This window comes from Lissotriton helveticus, chromosome 10 (genome assembly GCF_964261635.1).
Source record: "Lissotriton helveticus chromosome 10, aLisHel1.1, whole genome shotgun sequence".
NCBI classification, from domain to species: Eukaryota; Metazoa; Chordata; class Amphibia; order Caudata; family Salamandridae; genus Lissotriton; species Lissotriton helveticus.
The window spans coordinates 713,106,108-713,118,127 of record NC_136071.1 but is presented as its reverse complement, the minus strand read 5'-3'; the positions used below and the strand labels follow the sequence as shown (position 1 = coordinate 713,118,127).

General features: G+C 42.9%; 1 long non-coding RNA gene across 1 annotated transcript in view; it reads left to right on the top strand.

Moving 5' to 3' along the window:
• Positions 1-11,429, top strand: part of LOC144785467 (uncharacterized) — a 52,855-nt gene extending 41,426 nt beyond the window's left edge. Inside the window, exon 4 of the long non-coding RNA XR_013601911.1 lies at positions 11,318-11,429. This is a non-coding gene — a long non-coding RNA (uncharacterized LOC144785467). The remainder of the gene's footprint in view (positions 1-11,317) is intronic.
• The last annotated feature ends 591 nt before the right edge of the window (positions 11,430-12,020 follow it).

Sequence of the window (12,020 nt, the reverse complement as noted above, 5' to 3'; positions counted from 1 at the left end):
GAGCTGAAGAAACCTGAGGGATTGGAAAACACAATTTGAATGGTCTGCTTGTGTAAGAGAGACAGTATCTCCAGAGAAATGAGGTTGGACATTTCTGAAGAGAACTTTGGAAGGGAAGGATGCACGGATTGAAAAGGCCTGGTGTACAGTTATTTTGCATAGCATTGGACTGTCTTTAGTACCCATGGGTCTGACGTTATGGATTGCCACTTTGGTAGGAACAAACTGAGACTGCCTCCTAAAAGAGGGCCATTAGAGAGACTCACCTGATTGCGGATTGTATCTGGAACCTTTGTGTCCATGACCTCAAAAGCCTCTGTCTCTCTTGGGATAGAACTGAGGTTTGTAGTCTTGATATCCTGAGTTTTAAGAATCTCTAAAACCTTGGTTGTGGTAGTTACGGCCGGTAAAGCGGCTCCTGCCTCTCCTGGCCCTGCTGAAAATACGCTGATATTTAACCTTCCTAAGAGATTAAAAAGTGGACACATATTTACTAAGCTCTTTTATGAAAGAATTTCCAAGCAAAAGACCTTCCGCTTTAATTCCAGGGTCTATGGATGCCAGATTTACTAACTTGGGATCCAATTTTAACAAAAGTCCTTTTCTACAGTGAACAAAAGGCTCTTTGAACCCACAAAGGGGGCTCTTGAGGCTCAATGAAGGACTGATCAAGTCTTGCGGAATCCGCCAGGTCAAAAGTACAAGCCAGGGGACCAACAATATACAATAGTTTGTCCTGACAGGTGAACCAAGCTTTGTCTACCCCTTTGCAGGAGTCCTTGCCAAATTTTAAGAAGAACGTGAGCATAGAGGGGTCAATAGTAGGAGTGACATTATTTTTGGAGGGAAGAGTAGGTCTAGGTCATTCCGACTTTAATTTAGCTCTAGTACGCTTGTCTTGGGGTAAACATAATCTAGAGGCAATGTACTGTCCAACATGGTCAGCAGGGAACAAGCTGGTCTAGCACAATTTTGGGAGTAAAAGGATTGTGAGCAGGAGAAGACAATTTTATTTATTTGGAGGAGGGGCAGAAACTGGATCTGAGTCTCCATCTCCATCCTTATCATTATCTGAGTCAAGATCACCCATATCATCATCTGTGTCAGGAAAATGTGTATAACCAAGCAAAGGTAACACAGTGTGAAAGATAAAATGTATAATACTTATCTTGATTGCGAGCAGCAAGAAAAGAGGATTGTTCGAGCTGTGTATTATAGGTAGTACTTTACGGCTATTGGTCGTCATTCTACTATGATTCATGTTCCCATTGGTTGGCTGTTTCCAGGCTCCATGGGATTTGTAGTTTTTTATTTAGTTATTGACTACTGCTGTTCAAATAAAGCAAGATCAGAGGAGCATAATAGGAGTCCCCTGTCTTGCAATAAAATTTGACAACAATCAACCATACAATTTTTGAACCAAAAAGTGGAAAAATAAATGAGAAATTAGAAAGCTTCCTTGTCTGAATAGAGCGGAGACTGAACAGAAAATCACAGGCGTTGAAGATAGAAGTAATGAAATGCAAATACAGGTCTCACCTTTAACAGAACACCTTCAGGAAATGCAGGACAAGAGGATGTGGAGAAAAGGTCAAGACGAAAGCTATCTTTACTTAATTGGTATACCCAAAAGTAAAGAAGAAGGGGGTTCAACAATTGCCATGATTGAGATACTTATTTAGGAGATCTCACCATCAGAACACATAAAGTCGTCTTCAGTCCTCCAAAAAGAATATGAGACCGTGAACATTGCTGGGGAATTTCCATATTTTATGGTATCAAAGAAATAATATTGCAAAAAACAATACTGAAGAAATTTACAATCAGCAATGAATTCAACACTAATGTCTTCTCAGATATGCTCATAGAAGCATATAAGAGATAATGGAAAAACAGCTATAGGTGTCTTTCTGATAGAAGGCTCAAGGAATGGTAATCCAGAAAGGCAATCTAAAAGTGCTAGCGCTTTGCAAATTTCAAATATATACCAATGTTTTACAAGCAACGAATATAACTAAGACTCTAAGCGATGCTTACAAAATGTAAATAGAACTAGATATGGGAAGACTGGCAACAACTAGAAATGAAAGAATAATTTTTTTGGGGTGGAAGGAATTTGAAGGTGTATCAGTGAGGGCAGCACACAGAAGGATCCACAGGTAGATTCCAATTGCTTGTTACTCTTTACTCTTGAGGCGGAAGCCGGGAGATGAAGAGGCATGTTTGTTTTCTACTGTGTTCTTAGCTGACTGTCTATTTTATGACTGTTTAGCCTTAATAAATCTGCGTTTTTAAGATACCAGCCGATCTCAAGGCTTTTAGACTGTAATAATTGTGTGTTTTGGCTGACAGTCGATTTTATGACTTTTAACCTGTAAATTGTGCAACTATTTTACCTGGGCACGCGCTCCTCTACCGCTGCTCACAGACCCCTGCTGGCACCCCCGCAGCCGATTGAGGCGCTGCTAAGGGGCTGATTTCCGAGCATACAGCCGCCATCTTGGGGGAGGTGGGAGGGGAGCGCTCCTGCTGACTGGCCACTCCCACCCTGGTCCACTCGGCCTCAAATGTCAGACCCTCACAGGAAGCGCAGCGGACGGGCGCAGCGGGCGCTCCGGAAGCACGCCGAAGGCGCGCCAAAGGCAAGCCCGTCTGTGCCCGTCCGTGACCGACCGGGGCTAGGGGCAGAAATCTCTGCGGGGAGCTGTATCCCAAAGCACTATAGCTCCGTAGAACTCAAAAATCTATGTCCTCCCCTAGAAAATACCTGTCTGCATAGTCTGAACATTAAGAACGGAGATAAGAAGTGCTCACACTGCTCCTTCTCTGTTAATAGACAACTTGGGGTTAGATATAAAGGTAAGATACTTAATCTTGCCCTTTAAAATTGCCGCTCCCTAGGAAAACACAAGATGGAGATATACGACTATCTTATGGATGATCAGGTGGATGCCTTATTCTTGACGGAGACGTGGCTGAATACCACATCGGCACCAGACATACTGGAGGCCCTTCCACCGGGATATGACATTAAGAGAATAGACAGGCCAAAGGGGAAGGGGGGAGGAATTGCCATAATACATAAACTAGATCTGGTCTGCAACTTAGAGGAAAGGGACATTGCTAACAGTGAAACAGGGTCCTTTTCCATTGCTGTACATCAGGGGTATTGTATCAGGGGATTCCTGATATATCGGCCCCCGGGGCCTGGAGCCAGTTTTGCCACCGAACTGATGGAAACCCTCACGCTTCCCGCTCTCAAACACGAGAGATTCCTCCTCCTAGGGGATCTAAATTATCACTTTGACGACCCTAGGAACACTGAAGCTCAGGAACTCCAGGAGCTAGAAGGCATACAGATGCTGCTTAAATCAGAAAGCCCCACTCACTCTCAGGGCCATCTCCTAGACCCTGTTTTCGCTAATTGGGACACTCTAACTGTAGAGCCCCCTACCCCTGTTATCTGGTCAGATCATTTCCTAGTCACTTTTCGGGTGGCGGTCCCGAATAAAGGGCCTCAGAATGAACCCAGCTCCGCTAATACACGTAGGAAATGGGCTAAATTTTCCGCGGAGACATTCTAAAAAAGCTATAACAGCAGGAGGCCCCCCCGAGTGCGAAGAAATAGAATCCGCCTGTATAGCACTAAGTCGGCGACTCCTAAAAGCGCTAGACCACACAGCACCATGGACTCAAAAGGCTCCGGCGAGGAGATCCAAATCCGCCCCCTGGTTCAATACTGAACTACGAGAGGAAAAAGCGAAATGTAAAAACTTAGAGAGGAAATGGCGGAAGGGCTACTCTGAGACAGAGAGAGTTGATTATAAGAATGGCCTGAAGATATACCACGCATTAATCCGTAAAACTAGGAAATCCTATTTCTGCACTAGAATTACAGATGCAGACAGTTCCATGAAGGAAATGTTCCTAGTATATAGGGAACTCTCTGACCTCACACCTCTAGCAGCCCCCATGGCTGGGTCTGCGGAAACTTGCAATCAAATAGCAGAGTTTTTTGCTACAAAAGTAGATAAAATCTATGCTGGCTTCCCAGATACAGCCAGAGCAGGTGTTGGGATGGTAGAAAGTGCCCTGAATGCACAAGAGATTAATTGTCTCTCGGCACTTATAGCACCCTCTCCGGAAACAATATGCCACATAGCATGTAGCATCAAATCAGGTTCACCAAGCGATCCAGCAACCCCCAAAAGACTACATGGCAGCATTACCACCCTGGAGCCATATATTAGTCATCTCCTGGCCCTCTCCTTTAAAACAGGAGTAGTCCCTATTGCATGGAAAAGAGCAATAGTACTTCCCTTGAGGAAAAAACCTAATATCAGTCTAGAAAAACTGGACAATCTACGACCCATTTCCCTCCTCCCCTATTTCGCAAAAATTGCTGAGAAAGCAGCTAATAAACAACTCTCGGATTTTGCTGAAACTAACGGACTGCTCCATCCTTCACAGTCGGGCTTTCGAGCTTCACACTCGACCGAGTCGGCCCTGCTATCCTCTACGGAAGCGCTACGAAGGTATGCAGACGAAGGCCAGACGGCGGCACTGATTCTCCTTGACCTCAGTGCCGCTTTTGACACTGTAGCTCATCACACTCTGCTACAGTGTCTCAAAAAGGGAGGGGTGAGAGGGAAAGCTTGGGAATGGTTTAAATCATTCCTCACAGATCGAACCTTTCAGGTCGCTCAGGGCCAGTTCATATCTAAAGAAATCAAACTCAATCAGGGAGTGCCACAAGGCTCCAGTCTCAGCCCCACCCTTTTCAATCTGTATGTGGCCCCAGTAGGGGATATCACAGACACATATGGGGTTGAGACGGTGTCATATGCAGATGATACACAACTGATTGTGACCCTAACGCAGCCAGAGGAGCAATGCGCTAACAACTTCACGTCCTGCATGCAGGAGGTGGCACGTTGGATGGCGGACAACTGCCTCCGGCTCAATGGGAATAAGACGGAGGTATTGATCGTAGGTAAATCCCCATCAGTGTGGACCTCAGCCTGGTGGCCGGAAGAACTGGGTGAACTGCCCACACCTAGTAATCTAGTGAAGAACTTAGGGGTATGGTTAGATAGAAACCTATCGTTCGACCACCAAACCAAACAGGTGGCAGGCACCTGTTTTGGGATACTGCGGGTCCTTAGGAAAACGCTGGACCTAATGCCCATACCGGTACGCCAGACCCTGGTCCTTGCCTTAATAACATCAAGGTTGGACTATGGAAATGTGCTGTATCTAGGGGCCAGCGGAAAAAGCCTCTCGAGACTACAACGAATACAGAGTGCAGCGGCCCGCTTGATCCTACAACTCCCTAGAAGGGCATCAACAAAAAAAGCATTGAGAACACTCCACTGGCTCCCGATTAGGGAACGGGTAACTTTCAAAGCCCTATGTGTAGGACATCGCATTCTTCATGGCAGAGGCCCAAGGTATCTGCTTGGGCTTCTGAAACGATACGAACCCACCCGTCAACTTAGATCATGCGGCACTGGGCAAGTACAGGTCCCGAAGGTCAAAACGGCTAGAATGGGTGGGAAATCCTTTAGAGTCACGACCGCTTGGATATGGAACCAGCTGCCAGAAAAACTGCGGCTGGAACCCTCCGAGTCTAACTTTCCAAGACACCTGAAAATTGTTCTCTTCCCCAAAGACTAGACCGGACTAAGGACTCTGCAAACATTCATGCCTTGGACTCTAGGAATCAACTGTAGCGAGCAGCGCGGGGACACACTTGCTAGTGTAACCATGCGCTTTATAAAACTCAAATGATGATGATGATGATAGGTGCAATTAGATTCCACCAGATATGTTAGATGACTCCGGAGGTTGATATTTAGTGAGACATGCTGAGAAAAAGGTAGGGTAGTTTGATCTGGAGAGGGCGAAGTATAGGGGCCGAGCAGGGGAACCACACTTTTTTTTTGGTACATTTAGATATGAGAGAGAGCAGATTAAAAGGCATTGGTTTAATTATTTTAATTAAAGCAGAAAGTATAAAATTCTAAAAAGAATAGGATAATTGAGTTTACAGGATGGAATCCTGTACACTCATATGTTTACATATGCTTCACTTTGTAATGTTTGTAAACCTTGCTTAGGGACCTATTACGATGTCGGTTGGGCGAACATCTGACCAGCATAGTATCGGACACGGGACTGCCCGACAAGGAGTCAGAGGACCCATATTCCTAATTATGATGTGACCGTCTTCTTGGTAGTCGTAAAGTGTATGTTTACTAATGCAGCTTGTGCTGCAGGACACAGCACAAACAGCAATAGTAAACATTCACGTTTTAAACATCACTGCAGTGCCTGCCACATGATTCTGGGATGTTTAGGGAGTATCACAGGTGCTCCCCAGGCCTCATAGTTGAGGCCGTGGAGTGACAGGGGTCCCCAAAGTCTGTTTCCATCTGCCTTTCTATGGCAGGCAGACCGCCATAGAAAAGCAGCCCGAAATGGCCATCGTAATCTCTATATGGTGGTGCCTGAGCAGGCACATCCCTTATATTAGGGAATACATTCCGACTGCTGGGCCAATAGGCTCCTTGAGCCCATCTCCTGGCAGCGGTTGGTCCTCCACCTTCTGCCTCCGACTGCTGCATCGTAATGCAGTGGTCGGACCGTAAGGGCGGATGTCAGTCAGGCAGCAACCAATGGCCTGTCGGTTGCAGTGTGACCAACATCATAACGAGACCCTTTGTTTTTTACACATCTCTATTAAAGGTATTGTCTTACAACACAAATGGGATGAATAGAACGCACAACCATAAAGTAGAATCATTATGGTTAAAATATTACAGTCATTCATTTACATTAGTTCAAGAAACTAATTTAACTCACCCACTGAAAAGTATTTATGGTAGAGTGGTCAGATGTAAGACATTAGGTTATTGGTTGATGGGCGGTGGAAGCCACACTCAGGCCACAACCACAATCCTTGTCAGGGTGAACCATAATAGGTCACTAAATTAACCTGTGCAAACCCTCTGGTAGCTTGGCACAGAAGCAGTCAGGCTTAACTTAGAGGCAATGTGTAAAGTAATTATACAGCATAAAAACAGTAATAAAGTGAAAACACAACACAAGAATAATCCCAAACCAATTTAGAAAAATAAAGTACATTTTAATAAATAAAATTATACCATGACAACAACTATCTAATAAGTAGAACCAGAGATTTTGAATTTGAAAGTTGTCATAGAAATGTGCAGCAAAATGCAGAATGTGCCAACTGAGGTTATGTGGTTGTGCCAGACTGAGACAGAGTCACAAGTTCAGGCTGACTGCGATGGAGCATAGGCCAGATGCAAGACTGAGTTTGTCCCACTGGGAGTTAGACCTTAGTGTCCCTGGTGTTAAGATGCAAGGTCCTGCATCAGGTTGCATTTCACTGAGTCAGTTTCGATGAAGCAACTGATCAGGAGCTGCAAGGTGCTGCGATGCGACATCCTGCATCGAGTTTTAGAGTGCTGAGTTAGTTTTGAGGAAGCTGTTGATCAGGAGCTGTGAGGTTCTGCATAGTGAGGTCCTGCATCCAGTTATGTTGGACTGTGTTGGGTCTGATGAAACATTCAGTTGCCCTGGGAGGAGTACACTCCAGACAGGGATCCAGTAATTGAGGGGGAACTGCTTGGGGATCAAGAGTCACTCCAGCAGAGGCCAGAAACAGGGCTCAGGTAGGTTTAGTTGTAAGTCCAGGCAGGCCCAGTTACAGCAGGTCAGCTGGGCAGATGCAGGGAGGGCTCTGAAACTTGTTATGTCCCTGTAACTCACACAGGAGGTCAGCCAACTGACCCTTGGAGTCACACTGGGTAACCTGGGATGAAGGCAAGCAGGCCCAATCTTCTTTCCCAAATAGCAAGGGACTGACACAATAGGTGCCACAAGACAGAGGGGGCAAGCATGGATTTAACATATATACCCAAGTAAATGTTAATATGTCAGGAATGACTGATCATCTGCCCTGGCTCTTAAAGTTAAATGGTGCAACTGAACAGTGTCATATTTAATAGTAAAGCTCAAAGTAATCCCACCAATCATTAAAGGCTTGTAACTGAGAGGCCTGACAGTAATTTTAGTAATTCTTCAAGAAATTAATACCATTCCCTCAAAGACGGCCAAAGTAACAGAAAACTGTGCAGTGCTGGTTTATCATATCTCTTTTGCCTCCACAAGATGCTTGTCTTGATTCTGTTTGGAAAACTCCTTCCCTTGAGCAATTTAATTTGCCTCACAGTTAAGAAGAGTAGACGGGTGATTGGTGATGGGCGGCGGAAAGGGATTCATCATAGGCTGCTGTCTGGACTCAAATCAGAGTTGTTGAAATTAATGCCCTAGAGGCAGCCTGGACTTTTTATTTAGTTCTTTACACTGCTGCCAAACACATTAACAATAATACATTTATGGGGGCATTTAATTTCAGTGTTAGAATCAACCAAAGTCAGACATAGATCTATTAGAGGGAGACCCAACACATTATTTTAGATTAGGCATTTGGTTCTTTGTGACAGTCACACGGAAGGGGGGCCCTGAACTGATATCTAGGCAGGGGTACAGGGGAGAACCATCAATAATCAAGCACACAAACCCCCTGCCTGCAAACTATTTATTATATAATGTGACAACGTCTTAATTTACAAAAGGGGAAAATAATTATTTGCTTCTGTGTTACCAATTTATCAGACCATACCTGAGTATTTTTCTTGGTCTACATGCCAGGCCTCCCTTACACTAAATATAGATGTGGTTTCAAACTAGCAGTGCTGAAATAACCAGAGCTCATCTTGATGTTAGCTAAAAGGATTGAATAATATTAATTATTACATTTTCACAACAAGGAATCCATAACTACTTACTGTGATTCTCTAAATGCAGGGGCCATAGCTCATAAAGTTAAGGGAAACAGAAACAACATTGTAGGCGACCATCTTGGATCTATAGAATCATCATAATGATGCTGAGAAATTCTTAAAGATTATACCTTTGCTAAACCTGAGAAAAGCATCTTGAGATCTAAACAACAGTTTTTTTAGAAGGGGTAGAAACTACTCTTACTGCCTTACACCATAAAATGCAAATAGTGGTCTGCTTTGATAAAGTCTCCCACCCAACAAGATACATCCATAACTGTAAACCTCATGGACTGGATTGCAAGGTTTCCAGAATTTTAGAGTGATTTTTGTTCAGAAAAACTGGGTCTTTCTGAAGTCTAGAAGGTAGGGATAGTTGATGCCTTTGAAAAAGCTTTGGAAAGGTAATGTGTGTTTTTGAATGTGCTTCCTTTACAGTTCTAACATCAGTGACTGAACCACATGAGATCTAAAATAACACAGCTAACTTTCACTGAGTTGTGCTAAGATGATTCCTTTTCCTATCATGCGAAAAGTAAGATTGTGCTGTTTCCTAAAACATGGTGTGATAAACAGTGTGCACTCCTTATATGTTTACTTTTTAATCAAAAAAGTTGGCCAAATATATGGTGTTTAACAAGATGCTTGGATTGGTTCATCCATAACCTGGCACGTGATGACTAGGGGACATTCATACCCAAATAACTCAAGTTGCCTTCTCAAAATGCTCAGTTCACCTTTGGGAGATGATTATATTATCATTTGCTTAAATGACAGGATTTGACAGGGTCTAGTGAGATTGTTTTTACTGCCATTGTTAGCTAACATATGGACAGCTTCATATATCTTTGCTTTAGGAGCAGACTTTGGGCTTTAAAAATATGGCCCCTATCACCACTGCTCTATGCCCTGACAATTGAGCCAATGATAGAGTCAATTTGAAAAATGGATGGAATCCACGGGATTTAGATTGCTGTCATGCAATATATATATATATATATATATATATATATATATATATAATTCCTTGCTGGTAATATTGTATTATTAGTTATTTCAAATGCTAGAATCATTTTCCCTAAGTAGCTAGCCTCGTTGTTTGCAAAACAGTGATGTACAGCTTTTTCACTAGGAAAAGGATCATGATGTTGTGAGGAAATCATGTTGACATCAATAATATGATGGCCATAAACATTCTCATAATTATGAAGATCAAAAAAAGAAGGCTTTACTGAATGCTGTTAGCTCACTTTTTAAATATACTTTGGAACCTGTATGATAATGTAATTTAGCCTTACATTATCTATTGACCTTTTTCGGTATCAGACACTCTAATCCAATTTCCAGACTATAATGCCTATTGCCCATTGATATATTTAATAAATAATAATATTATAATTTTTAATTAACGCTATGGGGCTGACGACAATGGCGGGCAGACTTGAGTCCGCCTGCCATTGTAGCGGGCACCCCTAATTACAATGAGACCGCCACCGTGGCAGTCGCCTCCAGCAATTTAACATTGCGGCGGGTGCTGCTAGCTGCAGCACCTGCCGCACTGCTAAATAGCCATGTTGTGCATTTCCATGCACAACGTGACGGCCACCACTTGGTGCCAGCCAACTTGTGCATGGAAATGTCGGGGGTACCATGGTTAACCCCCCAGTGCCACACTACCTCACCCCCAACAAAGGGGGGCCCACAACGGGACCCCAAAACCAAACCCCGCCAGCCTTTCCATGGCGGTTCCATCGCCATGGAAAGGCTGACTATACCCCACATTGTAATTTGGAGGACGTTGCCTGCTAGGCACCGCGACCATTTTACGCATTGTGGACCATCTGCCACGCAATCGGGGTGTTTGCCTCTGGTGGAAGAGTGGTGGGCGGTCTTTCCTCCCGCCACTGTCGCAGGCTGAATTCCCCGCCATCCTGATTTGGCAGGGGAAATCAACGTCCAATGACGGAGGGCCCGCAACCGCACGGCTGTTATTTCTATAACCAATAGATTGGAATGTATAGTTCAGTCTTATTGTTTACATTCATTTATTATTTTTTTCTAAAATTGCTTTAAGATTTCATGTATTTTCAAGTTTTTAACGTTAATTAATTAAAATGCATGTGTTATTTGTTATGTTATGTATTTTTAAATATATCACATTTAAAAATGATCAAACTTTTATTTTAAATTATAATAATGATAATTGCAAATAAATACAAAGAAACAACATTATAATGTTGAAACATATTGGACCACAATATTTTCATAGTCAATCTTGCTGTACTTTACTTTGTAAGTAAGTAAAGTAGATATTTTCGTCATTGATATTTTGACGACAACTTTTGCATCAAGACTAGTATGAGTCAAGTCAAGAGCAGGCTTAAAGGAAAATATAATTTGTATGTCTTTTATCTTTTGTTTTTCTTTGTTTTGATTCTATTCAGGTGTGCTGGATGACACTGGAAGACTCGAATCCCACATTAATATTTCAAGTTGTGTCTCACTTTTTAGGACTAGTACCTAAGTAGATTAAATGCTATGATATTAATTTGTAGCTAAAAGAAATTAAAGCATGCAATAAAGCTAAATCCAAGCTGGGTCAAAACTGAGGTGGCATGGTGTGCAAAATAACAATAGATTAGATGTGGCCCAAGGTATTGCCAGAGTCTGAGATCAATTCAAGCATTACCGCCATCACTGTTTTGTATACTTAAAAGGAAATTAAAGTAATGTATAGCTGTCAATGGAGACTCCAACATTTCAACAATTAATGTATTCTGGTATATTCAGGTCCTACCCTGACATTATCATTCAGAGGAATCTGGCAGTAGATACAAATTAACACAGGAAGGACATTATGCAACAGCTGAATGAAGACACATTCTTCCTTTTCGCCCCTTTCCCTGTTCCCTTTCATTGGAGTTTAGCATACATAATCTGTGAACTGAAGAGGAAAGTTGGAGTCAGGATCCTTGTTGCTCCTCAAAGACACTGGAGGTCAGGTTAGTGTCAGCACCTATCTGTAGTTTAACAATTATTATCCTACATTAAACAGAAGCAGCTGCTGCCCAATAATCAGGTTTCTGTCCATGTAGGAGCACAAAATCTGCACTAAACCATACATGCAATGGATAGCAGATTATAATA